Here is a 19,317-nt window from a genome sequence, read left to right on the forward strand (position 1 = left end):
TTGATAAGATCGTATTCTTGATATCTGTGGTCTGTTTGCAATGTCTGTATGCAAAAAATGAAGTCAATAACTCTCTGCAATAGCACTGTTTATTTTCACTGTATAAATATTTGGCTGATGATACCACAGAGATCGTGCATACACTTTGCAGATATTCTTTCACTGGATTTTCTCATCATTCTGGTCAGGGAGCCTTGTGGTGGCATGTGTCCATGTTCACAGTGAGCCTCATGAAGGAGGTGGAGAGATCATTCCCACTGACGTTATATTGGAACTGCTTCCCCACCATGGCATCCTCCTTTTCTTCCTCATCCTTACCCCTCTTTCTGCTGCTTCTGTTAACGTGATCCTACTCAGTGTTCCCACTCCCAGTGTGCGAGCTCCATGGTATGTAGCTCCGACTGTGCTACCATTGCTGGAGCCATCTCTACATTACCTATTTCTAACATTCAAAGCAAAGTCTTTTTGTAAGCTTACTATTTATGCCACAGCAGTGTTTCTCAAATGTCTGACTCAACCATCTTTATCCCCTGAGAAGCTTCCCAAATATGCAGATCCTAGAACCCAACACCAACTGAATCAGAATCACTTACAGTTGCACCTAGAATTTGAAAATTTAATAAGACTTTTATAAAGAAAAAAGTTTGAGGAATATTGTACTCATGAGTGAAGAAATATGAAGTATTATCTCTATGTCAGCCTTCTTTAGGGAAAAACATTGCTTTTTTCACTTTCAGTCTTCCCCAAATGAGAAAATTAGCTTGAAGTTGTAAGTCATTGTCCAATGTAGCCACAATTGGGCAGGATACTCCGATCCATCAGCTCAGAGGTCTCTGGCTATCCTGCAGCTGGCTGCCTTTATTTCAGACACCGATACTGGATTTATTCAACTAGAGCCATGACAGCAGAGACAATGGCATAAAACATAGTATCGTGGGCTCAGTTATCCACCTATGGAAGACCATAGTCTGGGAAATGGGTGGTGAGGATCACTGTTAATCGTATACTTATGATACATCTGAGAAGGTTGTTCTATGTCACAGAGGCACAGGAATGAGATGACTTTTTCTTCTGTAGGAGCATGAGAAATGAGAGAGAATTGGAGGAAGAAGAGACAAATCTATATCTTGTATTGAAAGTAAGCCTATAGAGTTTTTGTACTTAATCTTCTTGGATGTACAGAATCTATGTCTAATCCCTTTTTTGGCCTTTTGGCTAAGATCAAGTGCAGAATCTATGTCTAGTCTGTCTATGTGTTTGCATGTATGTTCTTATCATTGATTTCCTATGCTAGTTAAGGAATCAAATCAAAACACTAGAGTAGGTATTAGAAGAGACCTTCACTGTTTGAAGCAGAGGAAGAGCTCAGGGAAAAGATAAATTCATGGGTAGTTCAGTCAAGGTGCTAGAAATCAAAGTGACAGCCAAAGATCCTTGATGACTCTGTAATGGCAATGGTGATAATTCAAAATATAAACTGATGGACAAAGACAGGACTAGAAATAATCAAACTGGTCATGTCAAATTTTTGCATTTAATGAGCAATGCAAAGCAGTTAAGCTGCCCAAAGGAAGGGGAAGGTGAAGTCCAAGCTCGGAACCAAAAAGTACCATACTGTAGTCTAAGCAGTGTAGTTATTCACTTCAATGAATATTTATCAAGTCCCTATTATATTCCAGACACAGTTCTAGGCACTAGGTATATAGTAGTAAATGAAATGGAAATAATCCCTGACTTAATGGAACTTAGAGCCTGAGGAGTGAGACAATTAAACAAATATTCTAATATTTCTAAACTGGGATAAGTGACATGAAAGAAAAAAATTAACTAGACTCTGTTAGAGAGAAAAAAGAAAACCTAATTTACATAGAGACTGGAAAGTTACACAAAGATTCTTCTTGTAACCGATATTTGAGCTAATGTCTGTAGAGAGACTCAGAGTTATCCAGGTGAGAGGAAAGAGAAAGTTTGATGGGAGTAATAATTTGCTAAATAAGAGGAACTGAAAAAAGTCCCAAATGTGACTAGATCATAGAGAACTAGATTATGCAGAACCTCAAAAAAATACTACTTAGCATTTTAAAATGTTTGTTTTAATTTTATTTTAAAAAACGAGAATTATAATTCTATTAAGTTCCCATTTGGACAAAAAATATCACCACATAAGTAATGAGACATAATTCAAAGTTACATTGAAACAGTAATAAAAGAGTCTATTTCATTTCTTTTTAGCACTGAATAATATTCCATTGTCTGGATGTACCACAGTTTCTCTGTTCCTTCACTTCCTGAAGGACATGTTGGTTGCTTCCATGTTTTGGAAATCATGAATAAAGATACTAGAAACATCCATGTGCATGTTTTTGTGTGGACATAGGTTTTCAGCTCCTTGGGGTAAATACCAAGGAACACAACTGCTGGATCATATAGTAAGAGTTTGTTTAGTTTTCTAAGAAATAGCCATACTGTCTTCCAAAGTGGCTGTACCATTTTGTGTTCCCACCAGCAGCGAATGAGAGTTCCTATTTCTCCAGTGTTTTGGATTTTGGTCACCCTGATAGATACATAGAGGCATCTCATTGTTTTAATTTGCATTTTCTCCGATAACACATGATGTGGAGTATCTTTCCATATGTTTATTGCAGTATATTTTTTATTTCAGAACACATATTTTTAGCTCCAGAAGATTAATTTGTGTTTTTAGCTCTTTTATTTCTCTCATTATCAAGTTGATGCTTTCCGTTACCTTCCTGAACATAGTAGACTACTTTTAATAGCTCTTTTAATGTCTTTGCCACTACCTCTATAATCTGTATCATCTCTGAATTTGTTTCAATTGATTGGTTGATTTTCCTTATTATAGGTTGAATGTTCTTACTTTACTACATGTCTGCTAGGTTTTTTCAATCGGATCTCAGACATTGTGTCTTCTACATTCCTGAGTTCCACATACTTTGTATTCTTTTAAAGATTTGGGGGCTTTGTTTTGGAATTTAGTTATGTTATTAGGAAAGGCTGTGATCCTTAAGAAGCTTGCTTCTAAGATTGGTTTGCTGATCAAGCAAAATCTACAGCTACTATTGAGGCAATATCCTTCTGGGGACTTTCCTTGATCTTTCCTGTGGAAGGAGATCTTTTCGCTCCGACTACCAAATTCCTGACCTATTTGCAGCTCTCCATGAGCTCTGGAGATTTTTCTGCCTGCTCCTTTTCAGGTTTTTTTCCCCTGACTTCATTGCTTCTTTTCATGCTTGCACTGTGCGCTGTTCAGCTAAAGACTTGAGAGAAGCTCTCTGTGGGTCTCCAGCGCCATCTCTGCAGTTTTCTTGTCTCTGGTGCTTCAACATGCCACTTCTAGATGTCTGGCTTTACATGAGCTCTGATCTTGTGTTCTCAAGTCAGCAGAACGTATGGTCTTTTGTAGTGCTCCTACGCCATCGTACAAACTCTCTCCAGGCAGTTAACTAAGCCCATTTAGGGCTTATATCATTTGTTTCCCTTCTCTTAGGAATAAATGTCCTGTATTACCTGTTGTCCAATATCTGACACTTCGTCAGATATGGACATTCGTTATTTCATATGTTTTGTCTAGTTTGTAAGTTAATTAAGGTGAGATGGTATTCTATTTCATTTTACTCCATCACAGAGAGAGGTGGAATTCTCAACATTGTTTGAAAATTAATTTGTTAAAATTTCTTGTCTATTTGTTTAGCGAAATACACTTTGCAAGGAAGAAAACATTTCACATGTATTTTCTAAGCTCAGAGATTTTTTATTATGGCTGAGTCCATTACAACATCAGTTAGTTTATATTCTCCTGTTAAACACCACAAGTTTTATTAGCAAATTCAACCAAATATCCCTCCAGACGGAAATGATAATAAACAAATGGCAGCTATATACAACCTGAATGAATTTCACATGTTGAACCAAAGAAACTAGATAAAAAAGAAAGTATATTTTGTGAGTCTATCTATGTAAATGTCCAAAACATGCAAAACTAATCTACCGTATTAGAAGTTAGAATCACAATTTGTCTTTGGGGACAAAGGAATATACAGTGATTGAGTGGAGCAAAATGAGGGCCTTCTGGGATGCTGATAATATTGTATATCTTAACATGTCTTGCAAATATTTTCTCCAGTCATTTTTAGCTTAAATGGGTTTGTTACATTTTAATTATATGAAAGATTTTCATTTGTATCTAGTGAAATTTATAAATATTTTATTTTTCTTTTTGGATTCTAGCTTTGTATCATTTATATTCTTCTAAAACATTTTAGGTTAACATTTTTATAACTGAATTCAAATCTGCTCCATTTGAAATATATATTGAAGACAGGAGTGATATAGCATTATTTTAAAATAAATTTTTTTGTCAGTGGATGGCTAGTTGGTCCAACACCATTTTTTTTCTCAAGGATTCAAAATACTACATTTTGTTTTTCAATTGTGTTCAAGTTTTACCATTAACCATAACTACATTAAATGAATAAATACTAATATTTCATCTGAAGGCATGTAAAAGATAAGACTATATTGAAGAATCACTGGCAAAGTTCCCAGGGACAGACAAAGGCCCAACGAGGTACGCATTTGTGGATAGAGCTCAGTGAAACCTGTCACTCTGGATTGGGATCCCGAAGTGCTTCACCCTAGGTGTAAGGAAAATCCATAAACACACATAGAATTCTCTTTGGAAGAAGAAAGACTTATCCTAGACATCAAATTACTTACCATAAGGAATTGTAGAAACTCAGGCTGGCTGAGTGGCACAGTGGCTAAGTGTGCATGTTCCGCTTCGGCGGCCCAGGGTTCGCCAGTTCGGATCCCGGGTGCGGGCATGGCACCGCTTGCTTGGCAAGCCATGCTGTGGTAGGCATCCCACATATAAAGTAGAGGAAGATGGGCATGGATGTTAGCTCAGGGCCAGTCTTCCTCAGCAAAAAGAGGAGGATTGGCAGTAGTTAGCTCAGGGCTAATCTTCCTCAAAAAAAACCACAAAGAATTGTAAAAACTCAATATCTAGTACAGAATAAAATTTCCATTCATATAAGAAGACAAAATAGTATGAATGAAACCCAAGAGAAGAAACAGACCACTGAAACAGAAAAATGAGTCCAGTCATTGCGATTCTTTAAACAAGTTTTACTATAACTATTTGCTGTGTTCAGAGTTAAAAGGCAAGATAGAGAATTTCTGCAGAGAAATGGATGCTATAAAACAGAATCGTGAAAATTCTAATCCTGAAAAATGTAATAATCAAAATCAAGAACTCAAAGAATGACTTTAACAGTGGATGAAAATTAATTATCAAATTAATAAATAATATAATTAAATCAGTAACACATTTTATTATTAATACAACAAATTTTATTTAAAATAATTTCACTAATAATAATCATTAAATTAATGATTTTTATCATATTGTTATAATTAATATTATTGATTTCATTGATAGTTATTGAATGAATGAAATGTTAATTTTATTAAGATAGCTTTATTATTAATATTAATAATTTTATTAGTGGAAACAAGTTATTTAATTACTAAATTAATTAATAATTATTATTAAATTAACAAAGTCACAACTTATTGCAGATATAGCCCAGAGGACAACATACAGAATGAATAATGAATAGAAAAAATATAGGGAGTGAAATAAATAAATGTAGCAATACCATAAACTTATGGTTTGGGAGATCAAATATAATTATGATGTTAATTATTTCCAAGCAGATTTCTAAAATCAAATTATTTCAATAAAAATCGCATAGTATTTTTGTGTATATCTGTTTAGCATTGGAAAGGCAGATGCTAAATTTTATACACAATTTCATAAAACCAAAAATAGCCAATGTTTTGAGAACAAATGGGAGTAAGAAGCTTTATCTGATATAAAAATTTATTGTAAGACTAGTAATTTTAAAAGTGTGTCATTAGCCCAAGAATAGTCATGTAAACAAAGGAAATATCATAAAGATTCTAGAAATACATTTATTTGCTTATTATTCTTTCCAGCTTTGTTGAGGTATGATCAAAAAATGAAAATTATATATATTCAGGTTGTTCAATGCAATTTTTAAGGTATACAATGTGATGATTTAGTATACATATGCATTGTGAAACGATTATCACAATCATTTAAAAAGTTAATTAATACATTCATCACCTCACATAATTACCTTTTTTTTTTGGTGAGAACACTTAGGATTTACTCTCTTAGCAAATTTCAAGTATACAATACAGTATTATTAACTATAATCACCATGCTGTACATTCAATCCCAGAATTTGTTCCTTTTATAACTGAAAGTTTGTACCCTTTAACCAGCATCCAGAAATGTATTTGTATGAAATAATGTGGACCTGTTGCAAAGGAGGGCACTGGCATGTTTGTTAATCACACCAACCTCTTCAGACATGGAAGAAGGCCCACAGACTTTTCTCTTGTCTGGGCATAACCTCTGTCTGCGTTATCAAAAGTTAGAATAGTTTAGGAACTTCATCAGGCTAAAGAGCTTCTTCAAGGCAAGGGAAAACAGGATTGAAACAAAAAAACAGCCCACTAATTGGGAAAAAATATTCACAAGTTATTTATCCGACAAAGGGTTAATCTCCATAATATACAAAGAACCCGCACAACTCAACAATAAAAAATCAAACAACCCAATTACAAAATGGGCAGGGGACATGAACAGACATTTCTCCAAAGAAGATATACGGATGGCCAATATACACATGAAAAGACGCTCATCATCACTAATCATCAGGGAAATGCAAATCAAAACTACACTAAGATGTCACCTTACACCTGTTAGAATGGCAAAAATATCGAAAACCAAGAGTGACCAATGTTGGAAAGGCTGTGGAGAAAAGGGAACCCTCATACACTGTTGGTGGGAATGCAAACTGGTGCAGCCACTATGGAAAACAGTACGGAGATTCCTCAAAAAGTTAAGAATGGAAATACCTTATGACCCAGCCATCCCACTACTGGGTATCTATCCTAAGAACCTGAAATCAGCAATTCCAGAAGTTCCATGCACCCCTATCTTCAGTGCAGCATTATTCAGAATAGCCAAGTCATGGAACCAACCTAGTGCCCAGCAACTGATGATTGGATAAAGAAGTTGTGGTATATATATACAATGGAATACTACTCAGCCATAAAAAGGACAAAGTCGTCCCATTCACAACAACATGGATAGACCTTGAGAGTATTATGTTGAGTGAAATAAGCCAGACAGAGAAAGACGAACTCTGTATGACTCCACTCATAGGTGGTAGTTAACCTATGGACAAAGAGAACTGATTGGTGGTTGCCAGGGGAAAGCGGGATGGGGCGAGGGCACTAGGGGTGAAGTGGTGTACCTACAACATGACTAATAATGATGTACAACTGTAATTTCACAAGGATGTTAACTTTTATAACCTCAATAAAAAAACAAATGGACAGAGGACCTAAAAAGACATTTTTCCAAAGAAGATATACAGATGGACAATAGGAAAAGATATTCAACATCACTAATCATCAGAGAAATGCAAATCAAAACCACAAGGAGATTATCACCTCACACCTGTCAGAATGGCTATTATCAAAAAGACAAAAAATAACAAGCATTGGTGAGGATGTGGAGAAAAGGGAACCCTGGTGCACTGTTGGTGGGAATGTCAATTGATGCAGCCACTATGGAAAACAGTATTGAGGTTCCTCAAAACATTAAAAATGGAACTACCATATGACCCAGCAATTCCACTTCTAGGTATGTATGCAAAGAACATGAAAACACTAATTTGAAAAGATATGTGCACACTTATGTTCTTTGCAGCATTATTTACAGTAGCCAAGATATGGAAACAACCTAAGTGTCCATTAATAGGTGAATGGATAAAGAAGGTGAGATTTATATATACAATGGAATACTACTCAGCCATAAAAAAGAGTGAAATCTTGCCATTTGCAACAACATGGATGGACCTCTAGGGTATTATGCTAAGTGAAGCAAGTCAGATGGAGAAAGTCAGAGTGTATGATTTCACTCATATGTGGAATTTAAAAGAACAAACAAAATAAAACAAAACTCATAGATACAGAGAACAGATTAATGGTCACAAAAGGGGAAGGGGGCTGGGGGGTACACGAAATGGGTGAAGGGGGTCAACTGTATGGTGATACATGGTACCTGGATTTATGGTGGTGATCACTTTGTAGTGTATGCAGATGTTGAATTATAAAGCTGTACATCTGAAACTTATAAAGTTGAAAAAAAAAGAAAAAAGTTAGAATAGTTTAGCATTTTAAAAAAATTTTAATTAGAATTTGGCTCTGGGAATGGAATGTTGGGACGAAGAACTTGGCTCTGCTGCTTATTGGTAATGCCCATCTGACACTGTTACTATTCTGATCAAATCTTCCTAGATCCCTTGTTACCATTTTTTGCCTCTCCCTCTCTTCCTGATGCACACTTCAGTGTGCTTTCTGGTTCTATCAGGCAGATTGCAGCTGTTAAGCAATTTGAGCCTGCTTTGCCCATATCCAGAGAGACCCATACATTCCTGGAAATTTACATCCCCACGTGACCCCAAATGAATGACTAGAGGGAATGGAGGAATCAGGTTGAAACTTCCCTCTGTGGGGCTTGACCTGAGATCTCACCCTTAATAGACATTCTCCGTTTTCTGTCCTATTTCTTCTGCACATTTCCTGATTCTCCCTGTGACCCCCCCCCACCTTTAGTAAATCCCATGCACAAGATTCTTCATCTCAGAATCTGTTTCTGGGGAACACAACTGACGACATTGTGTAACATTAAACTACTTATGCAACATCCTTAGTTTCTTCCACAGCAACAGGGATAAGAAAAACACAGAGAGCTGGGTCTGTGCATTATATAAATGTTTGCTGCTATATCAGTTGGATCACTTAGTGATAAATCAATTATTTCTGGAGCATTTTACAAGGCTGATGAGTTTTGTTTATATATATGTTCTAATTTAGCATCATCTCATGATTTATGTGTTGTACCTGTTTCTCAGTTTCATTAAATAGATAATGATAGTATACTTTTTGCTTATTTTATTGTATTGGATGACTTTCAGGGGAAAAAGGGATGTTATGTTATTTTGTTTTTACAAGATATCTAATCAGTTTCAGTAGGAATTAATTTTACTACATTGTTATCCTCCTTGCTTATAAAGACATAGGCTTATTAAAAATGAAGGACAAAATCAGTTGTTTTGTATTTTCCTTCATCTAAAAATTGTCTTAAAAAGGATGCAAATCCAGAAAATGAGTGCATGAAAAGTACAAAGTATCCCAGTATATTTTTGAAAGTACAATATGAGCCCTTTTTTTTTTTAATCAAAAGGCTCTAATTTGAATTTTGTGAAGTGTGCCTGAGCCTCTCCCTGCATTATTCCCTTTCAAGTCAATGATCCCCGCTGACTGTAACGGGAATCAGGCAGTTACAACCCCAGGAAGCCCCTTGCACATTCAGTTACGTCTGTAAAACTGCTTAGGCAATTTAAGTATTGTTTTGTTTTAATAAGAAAAAAAAATAATTTGGTGTTTTAAAAAGCCTTTAGTTTGCACCAGAAAACACAGTACAACTGACTCCTGATTCACAGTGCTGGAAATTTTATTATTTCCAGTACTTGTCTTCTTTTCTTTACAAATAAGAGTGACTAAAACAATGACACATTTCTCTAGAAAATTTAGAAGAGAAAAAGTAAACCTTATGTTTAAAATTTATTCATTTACAAATCACAAATTTGGTAATTTTCAGTCTATTTATCAACTCTCTCATGTATCTCCAGTTTCACTGCTTTCCTCTCCTTCTTTTTCTCTTTCTCCTTACGAACACACACACACATATTCATGTCCCCCCCCCACACACACACAACATGCAGATATGTGAACACTTTTCATTTCCGTTTTCTATGTAGAAGTAATAGATCATGGTGGGTGTGAGCATCTTCTGTAAAGCCAGACTGCTCAAACGGAAACCTGTTCCTATCACTTAACAGCTAAGGCAACTTCAATAAAAGCCAAACCTCTTTGTGCCATAATTTCCTCTAACTGTTAAATGGGTATGATGATAATAGGATCTATATCATAGTGTTATTATGAAGAATGTATGTGTTAATGTGTGGAAAGCACTTAAAACAGTGCCTTGCATATTATAAGATCTCTAAATGTAAGCTAATAAATCTAGATGATCTATCTCCATCTTTCAACCGGGTGTCTTACATTATGCACACTTTGCCAAGGGGAATGGGAAGGAAATGAAAATAGGTGCATTAGTACAAGGCATAAGACATTGTGCTTGGCATTCTGTTGTGCATTCTGTAAGCATGCTGCAAAGTTGTATTTACCAATATCTTTATTTTGGCAGATGAGGAAACAAGTTCACAGTGGTTAAGTAAGTTGTAGAAGATCATGAACCTGCTGATTGGTGGAGCTATGAATCAAACTCAGACTTTTCTGGCAATATCAATTCATCCCAAAACAATTTTTGTATGTTGGATATGTGCTAGACAATATCCCTGAACAAAACAGACAAGACCCCTTCTCTGATGCTTCTCATGTTCAGGTAAGTAGAGAGAGATAAAAAAAACATGATAATAAATAATTTCAACAATGATAATTCTCTAAAGAAAATAAAATGAGATGGTTTAAAAAATAACTTGAGAAAGGAGGATTATGGTAGATAGAAATATCAGGAAAAAACACTCGACAGAGTTAACACAAGAACTGAGAAATTAATGATGAGAAGGAGCCCCCCAGCAAATCCAGGGTGGGTTGGCGGGTACAGAGAGCAAAGTCAGATTTCAAAGCAGAGAGAACTACAAAAGTAAAGGCCTGGGTGAGAGAAACAGGGGCATTAAAGATGCCACCTTGGGCAACTGAGTGAATACTGGTAAAGATTACTGGGAAAAGAAAGAAACCAATGGGGAATCAGTTACAGTAATTTGATTTTGGACAAGTTAAGTATGTAATACCTTAATAGATCTTCAAGTGGAAATGAATTGGCAATTGAAATATAAGTGTAGACCTTAGGAGCAAAATCATCTTCATATGTGTGATGTTAATTTTGTTGACTGCACTGAATGAAAGGATCTGGAGAAGGAAGTATAGAAAAGAAGAGGGCACAGGCACAAGCTTTAGGGCACTCCAAATTTTAAGATTAACTGGAAAATTATTCAGTAAAAGACAGAGAAGAGGCAGTCTGGTCTTTACAGAAAACAGATTGTGTTGTCACAAAAGCCAAGAGAATCAAGTTTTCAAAGAGATGTGAAAGATCACCTTTATGAGAAACTATTAAATGGTCAAGCATGATGAGCCTAGAGGAAAGTTTACAACACGGATCTCAGTGACTAATGTGGAGTGAATGGTACCAGGTCTGATTGCTCTGGATTAAGTGGCACCTTGGAGAAAGGGGATTAGGAGTTTTGGGGACAACTCTTTCAGTAGGTATTCTAGAACAGCAACAGAGTCCTGGCTTAGTAGCAAATAAAGAGAACTCATATAATAAAAACATAGGCTCACATTAGGAAAAATAATAGGCCATGTTGTTAGCTCATGAAAATGACCAAGAAGAGAGAGTTAATTTGATAATGTAGGCGAGAGAGAATAATTGTCAAAGCAAAATTCTTAAAGTGATTAGAATGTATTGAATCTAGGATACAAAGAGAGGAGTTAGTCTTAGACAGGTTGAAAATTGTGTTATTCATTTTAAGAGAAGGAAAGGAAGAGTATGTAAGTCCAGTTACAGGTGAGTTAGTATATTTGAATGTGGAGGATTATGGAATTCCCACTTGATTACATCGTTGCTCTTTTTTTTTTTTTTTAAAGATTGGCACCTGAGCTAACAACTGTTGCCAATCTTCTTTTTTTAATTTTCTGCTTTTTCTCCCCAAATCCCCCCAGTCCATAGTTGCATATTTTTTCAGTTGTGGGTCCTTCTAGTTGTGGCATGTGGGACGCTGCCTCAACATGGCCTGATGAGCAGTGCCATGTCCATGTCCGGGATCTGAACTGGTGAAACCCTGGGTTGCAGAAGCAGAGCGTGCGAACCTAACCACTCAGCCACAGGGCTGGCCCCTACATCCTTGTTCTTAATCGAGTATAAAATAAAGCCTTCAGCTTTCTTTGGTAGGTTAGAAGTTTAAAGAGGGAAGAGAAGGTGCCACATTGTTTGTTTGGATAGTAAGAAAGTAAATATACTTAGTAAAGTGTAAGAAGATTCCTGCAAAACTTTGATCGTATGAGCCAAAGCACAAGATCACACAACCAGGATTACACAAATTAGAGATCAAGCTTTACTAATGATTTTGAGCAGTTAGTCATCTAAGAAGTTCAGAAGAATTAAAGAGATCTGAGATGTTGAGGATAGCTCCCTAGTTCCTGTCTTCCTGTATCAGACAGGTGCTCTCCAGCCCAGAATATTACCTGAAGACTAATTATGTCTGCAAGTCACCTCATACCCCAGCTAGAATTTTAGGTTATGAAACATATCCATTTTATGTGTCAGACAATTGCATAGCTTACATGCTTTATCCAGTGAGCCATGTCTCAAAGATTTAGAGGTTTATTTAGTATAAGATGTCCTTTAGACAGGAAACATCCTATGTTTAGGAAGGAAAGATATGGCCTTTCCTTCTACTAAAAATCATTAGTCTATCTATCTGGAACTGCAGTTGACAAGGATATTAGCCAAGATCCATGCTCTCTTTTCTTTCCTTGCCTCAAAGGAGTTTCCCCACCTTCCCAAGGAAGCAAAACAATCACAGGCCAACTGTTTTAGCTCCTTGCTCCTCAGTGTTCTTCTGAAGTTTGTGCACTTACAGATTTTAAATGAGAGAAGTCAGCATGGTTTTTGTTGTTGTTATTTGTTTGTTTGTTTTATAGAAGCAGTAAGGTTAATGGACTGGAAGTCCTGAAAAGATTCAAAAAATATTGGAATGAGAGATCCTAGAGTAAAAGGGCTCATGCTACAGTGGCCTCATGATGCAGTGATTAAATTTAAAACTTTAGAGATGGTGCAGTTATTGGTGATAGTAAATTTAAGATTACTATGGGAGTGGAATGTGGAAGTAGAATAGAGAATACTACAGAGGTAAGTAAACCAAAAAGTTGAGAATCTGCATTGAAGGGAAATTATATAAATATTTCCTTCAGTTAAAACTTAACCTAAGCGGTTGGCCCCGTGGCCGAGTGGTTAAGTTTGCCTGCTCCACTGCAGGCAGCCCAGTGTTTCGTTGGTTCGAATCCTGGGCGCAGACATGGCACTGCTCATCAAACCACGCTGAGGCAGTGTCCCACATGCCATGATTAGAAGGGCCGACAATGAAGAATATACAACTATGTACCGGAGGGCTTTGGGGAAAAAAAGGAAAAAAATAAAATCTTTAAAAAAAACCCAAAAACCTAAACGCTATTATACAGAAGTTAACATAGAATGTGTTTACATTGAAGTTTTGTGAAATATTTTGAGAGTTAAGTGTCTGGAAACTATTATAATCAATGTTATTATTCTAAAGGCATAGAGCTTTTAGGGCTGAACCATGTTTTCTTTAATGAAATCTACCATTCAATGTTTATTCATAAGGTCCTAATTAATTTTCAAGTGCAATCCATCAAAACAAATTGGGATACATTTGCAGAACATTGTGTAGAATTTGACCTTCACCAAATTTTACCTCACTAAATCTTCCTCATACTCCTTTGAGAATGCCCTCCTAAGTCAAATGTGTTTCCCAATTGTCTTGTCTGTCGTGGGGAAATACAACTAAAGACATTAAATAATAGATTTACATTCTATATTTAATAATTATTCAGACCTCTTCCACTCAACAGCTGACTCATACAGTCTCAAAAATATCAAGAAAAGAATTAACAGTGGAGATAACATTATTTGCTCCTAAGGAACAAGAAAGTTTCCTTCCTTCTAATAAAGCAAAAAAAGAGAACGAGATTAGGATTAGTGCATGGCACATATGTACATTTCACACTTCTGATTCTAAGCACACCCTCAGAAAGAGAATAGGGAAAAGTACAGGACTATATGGCATAATAAGCAAAATCTTCAGATAGGAAGAAAAGATTCAGCAGGCCCACTGAGCTAATAAAAATATACTCATTATGTTGCATTGCAAATACCTACTGTTTTTAAGAACAGCTCATGTAATTCTAGGAATACACAAACAAAACTGCCAGTAAAACATTCTAGATCAACTATTTTATGTAGTTAGGTATCATTTCCATATTAAAGTATGTGAGCATTAACTTGGCTATTCCAGGATTTATCAGGAATTTCCTGTTGCCCAAAGTGCTGAATTTACCTGGGAATTATAAACTTCATGTCCGTTTGCTTCAGCTTCTGTGGAACAATCACTATTAAGTACTAACTATCAATAAAGTATCCTATGAAAAACCAAACAATTAAAAGAAAGACTACATACACATGCAGTTATGCCCCACATAGGATATTTTGATCAACAATGGACCACATATATAGCAGTGGTCCCATAAGATTAGTACCATATAGCCTAGGTGTGTGGTAGGCTATATCATCTTGGTTTGTGTAAATACACCCTATGATGGTCGCACCATGACAAAATAACCTAAGGACGCATTTATCAGAACAGTACCCCTGTCATTAAGAGACACATGTTTGTAACTAAATTCCTTGGGAAGACAGACGAATGCAATGACAGCTACAGTAAATTCTCTAGATCATTTTACAGACTCTATTGGAAGACAAAACAACCACAGTGGAAGCTCAGAGCACAGCAAGATCAACACTCTCAGGGCATAAAGGAACTATTTCTCTCAGTGAAGGGTATATAAAATGAAACTTTATTAGCAGAATTCCCTCAGCCAAAACTTGGAAGGGGTGACATTTCAGCCTGAGACGATGATGGGAGTTCACGGAGGAGAAGTTCCTAGAGTGTATAAGATGTTTGGGTGGGAATGGTGGAAAGGTGGGTTGAGCCCAGACTTTCAAGGCTTATGAAATGTAGAGCCATTAAATAGTTTTATGCCAGTTTTAAACAGAATCTTTAAACCATAAAGAAGTAAGATGTCCACTGAAAGTTGCAGATTGTTGTGACTAGACAAAATAATGTTTCTTTTCCCCCTAGATATTAAATATACTGTTTCCATAAAAGTAAAGAAAAGATAGCCTATAACACCTAAATTGAATATTCCAAAATGCTTTTTCCCTAGTGAAACAATAAGGATTGCGTCAAAACTAAGGAACCTGAGAATAGAAAACAAAACAAAACAGAATTCCAGCATTTCTGTAGGTAACATAATTGGGGAAAAAAAACTGGCTAGCAATTGCAGCAAGGCAAGGTATTAAGTCTATGAGGTAAAGCGAGAGAGAGAATTGGTCAAATGCAAAAATGGTTCTTCTTGATAGAAAATTGGACAAGTTGCACTTTTTCAATATCCAAAATTGATTAGTCTAAAATGAAATGTTTCAGTCTTTGATTGAAATATCACAAAGAGAAATATTGAAATCCTTAAGTTCAGAAATTGAAGGGGGAAAATGAACGAGGTAATTGATCATCATTTTGACACCATAAGAAATAGAATTTTAAGGAAATCTTAATTCATTAAAGGACTCAGGATCTGAAAAGTATTGATAAGTATTCAGAGGAAAATGAATATCTGTGAATTCGTTCCAGTGCTGGGTTAGTGGTAACAGGAAGAATTCAACAGGGCGAGATTTATGAGCAGAGTGAGGAAGAGCATCGACAGGAGGGCAATGGATATATAATTGTGCTAGATGGTGTAATAATAAAAATGCAATAAAAAGGTCAAAGGCTTACAGACTCATAAAACATTTTGAAAGGTGAAAAATTCGTATTATATTAGCCAGACGAGAAAAAAATATGAATATGATATAGCTACTTTTTCTAAAGTTTAGGAAAATGCTCTTTGCTAGCCCATGCAAAATTGAAGTGATATGTACACGCGGACGTTTCTCAGCAAACCTATTTGATCTCTAATAGAAATGAAGGTAACCGTGTTTGCAAATGGAAGTTGGTAGAAACATAGGAAAGCACGGCCCTACTGTAATGTTATATTAGGTTTCCTTTAACTCTGAAGAATTATATTGATCCTAACAGTGGTTGGTAAATACTCTTATTTTACTACTAGCAGTAAAGAATTTTATATCGACGGCAAAACTTAAATTGATTCTCATAAGTATAAGAACACCTATATTTACATAAAGAATTTTAGATATTTGAGATCAATGCTAACAGTAGCATAGAAAGACTATGCAGTCTTTCTGCAAACAGAATGATCTCTTTAGCTTACCCACTATCTCTCACACCCACACGCACACCCACACACATTACACATTCCTCTCATATACTTTATTTTATATTTGATCTATTACATTATATGTATTCAAACTGACAGAATACGTCAGTAATTAGTATCAAGAATTATAAACTTCTATAAATCAATTTACAGAAGATAAATAACACAAGTTAAAAATAGAGAAAAGTCATGAAACGTTAGTTCACAGAAAAAGAAACACCAATTGCCAAAAAAGATGTAAAGAAAGGCTTAACTTCATTAGTGATAAGGGACATGCACATCAAAATATTTTTTGGAATGACATTTTATATACTTTCCATTGACAGCAATTAAGAATGCTGACAATAGCAAATGTTGCTGAAGATATGGATAAATAAGGTTATGTATTCATTTTGGAGGGGTGGGAAGTATAGAACACTTTAGAAGATGAATTGGTACTATTTTTTAAGTGGAAGAGTTACATTCTCTACTATTCAACAATTGCACTTCTTGGGATAACCAAGATAAATTTTGGCCTATCTGAACCAAAAGACAAGGAAGAGAATGTTTATACCATTGTTCTGTTAGCAATAGCTAAAAAAAAATAGCCTGGAAACAGTTCAAATGCCCCTTGATAGGAAAAATGCCATATAATGGCATATCTTATGGTAGAGGAAAGTATGCCAAAAATATGGATGATTTCCAGTAAGTCAATGCTGAGCTGTCAAAAATGAAGAAGAAAGAACGTAATATGATATTATATGATATTCAAGCAAAGCTAAATAAGCTATCATTTGGACATACATATATGTATAATAAAATGTGAAAATTTAACTGGGGTGGAATCATGACACCAACAAACAGAAAAACCTGTGGGGAGATGATAGGTTGAGGGGATATGGAAGAGGACATAGAAGATATAAGAAGAAATAATTTCATAGTTATTTAAGAAGTAGGTTCATGAATGTGAATCATAATAATAAATTTTAATTAAATCGTCCATTCACTCTTTAAAATAACAGAGGCTCATATATAGCAAAATAGAATTAATCTAATTCAGTGCAACTGAGGACAAAAACAACCATTTGAAGGAATCTATGATATCAATTCATAATGTGTATAATTAGGAGCTAAATATACAGCAAATAAGAGTCAACTTTGTCACCAATATTTTCATGTTACTTTAGTGATAGTTAAATATATGAATAGGCCTCCGAGGGTCTTCTCTTCACCTTTTTACAAGTCAAGCTTCTTAAACTGTCTTTGCCCCACATATCACATGTGGAAAATTAATATAATCATACTAACTTGTTTAGTTATTTGGGACATTTAAATGTAATTTTGTGTGTGAAAAATAGAACAGTGTATTTTTTCAGTAAATATTAAGAATATAATTCCCAGCAGTGGCAGACTTTCCCCTCCACTAATATTATTTGGAGAAGACATTCCATACTAAATCAGATGTTTTGGGTTGGCAAAAATACATTGCATATTTGGTAAGCACCTCTTTCCAATGACGTCCTCAGATGAAAATCATAGCCCAGTTGTTTATAAATGTGATCATACCACATACAGCATTCAGGGAGCTCAGGCAAACACCATCGCTTCCTCCATAACGATGCAATTTATATGAGTTGTTAATATAAAATAACCTAATTAAAAGCTATTGATATAGAAGATACAAAAAAAATAAGAAAAAAACCAGATACGATGAAAAATAGAAGTAAACATAGGAAAAATGCCCTGATTAATGAGGGAAAATGTGACATTTCATTACAAGCTGCCTAAAGACTTTAGATGGGCTTGGAGGAGTTCATAAAAGCATTTGCTTGGGGAAGACACAATGAGAAACCTAACACAATTTTTACACATCTGTTCTAGGAAAAAATGAGTTGAGTTACAAACAGCTCATTTGAGTTTCTTGAAGTTCCCATTTAAGATTGTATCTACAGGATCTAGCTTCTTGGATAAAGTGCACACAATAAGTGCGCTATAACAATGTGTTAGCTGAACGAATAAAATTAAGTAGATAGAATTAAATGTATCAATGGCTGGTGATAGACTGCATATATTTTCCTTTTTCTCGTCTTATTTTTCTTGATGCCTGAAATCACATAATTTTAGTTTTAATTCTGCATATCCAGTATCATCATAACCCTCCAGTTTCTTTTCTGTCATAATTCATGTGATTAGTTTTGATCTCTGGCCTCATTACCGAACATTGTAGCATATTTAATCACATTAGATACTTACTTAATAAGTAAATTTTACCTAGGAGATTTTGAAAAGTAGCATACATTGAAATTCAGTTTCTCTTTGTGGTAATTTGGGTCTGCTACAAATTCACAGGCTACATCTTATTTAATTTAGTTTATGCAATTATGTATAACATCATTTTGCTCTGGCAAGTCACTTTTTGTCCATTTAAATCATAGGCTTTAATTACTTTTCTGCATAACAAGTACCTTTAGCTTTTGCTCTATTAAAAACTAACAGTAAATTGAAAGTTATCATAGGTAAACTATGGGTTCTAAAAGCTATGAGGAAGAAGCCATCAAAATAAGGACTGGATTGCATGATTAAACTTGAGTGGTATGTAAAAGTTGGTTTAAAAATAATATTTTTTATGTTTTCAGATTCATCTTGCATTACTACCAATTGTTTATTAGTAATTTCTTCATTAGTTAATAACCCTCATTCCAGCTCTTCATTGTGTTGTGTGTTTCCATTGTTGGAAAGTGTTTGCTTGTGTCCATCTCTTCTAAAATTCACTAGCAAATACTCCATTGATTCATTCTTAAAACTTTAATTCAGAGGATAATTCACTACAACCAAATTAACTAATCTTAGATAGATGTTAATGAAATTATTAAGACTGTTTTCAATTATCGATGTAAAATAAACCAAATCATGTAATAGTATCTGAAATTCATTTGACAATTCACCTCAATCCCCTTTTTAAATGTTTACATCCTAGCCATTTAGTTCACCTAATATTAT

The sequence above is a fragment of the Equus przewalskii genome, chromosome 3 (genome assembly GCF_037783145.1).
Source record: "Equus przewalskii isolate Varuska chromosome 3, EquPr2, whole genome shotgun sequence".
Classification (NCBI taxonomy): Eukaryota; Metazoa; Chordata; class Mammalia; order Perissodactyla; family Equidae; genus Equus; species Equus przewalskii.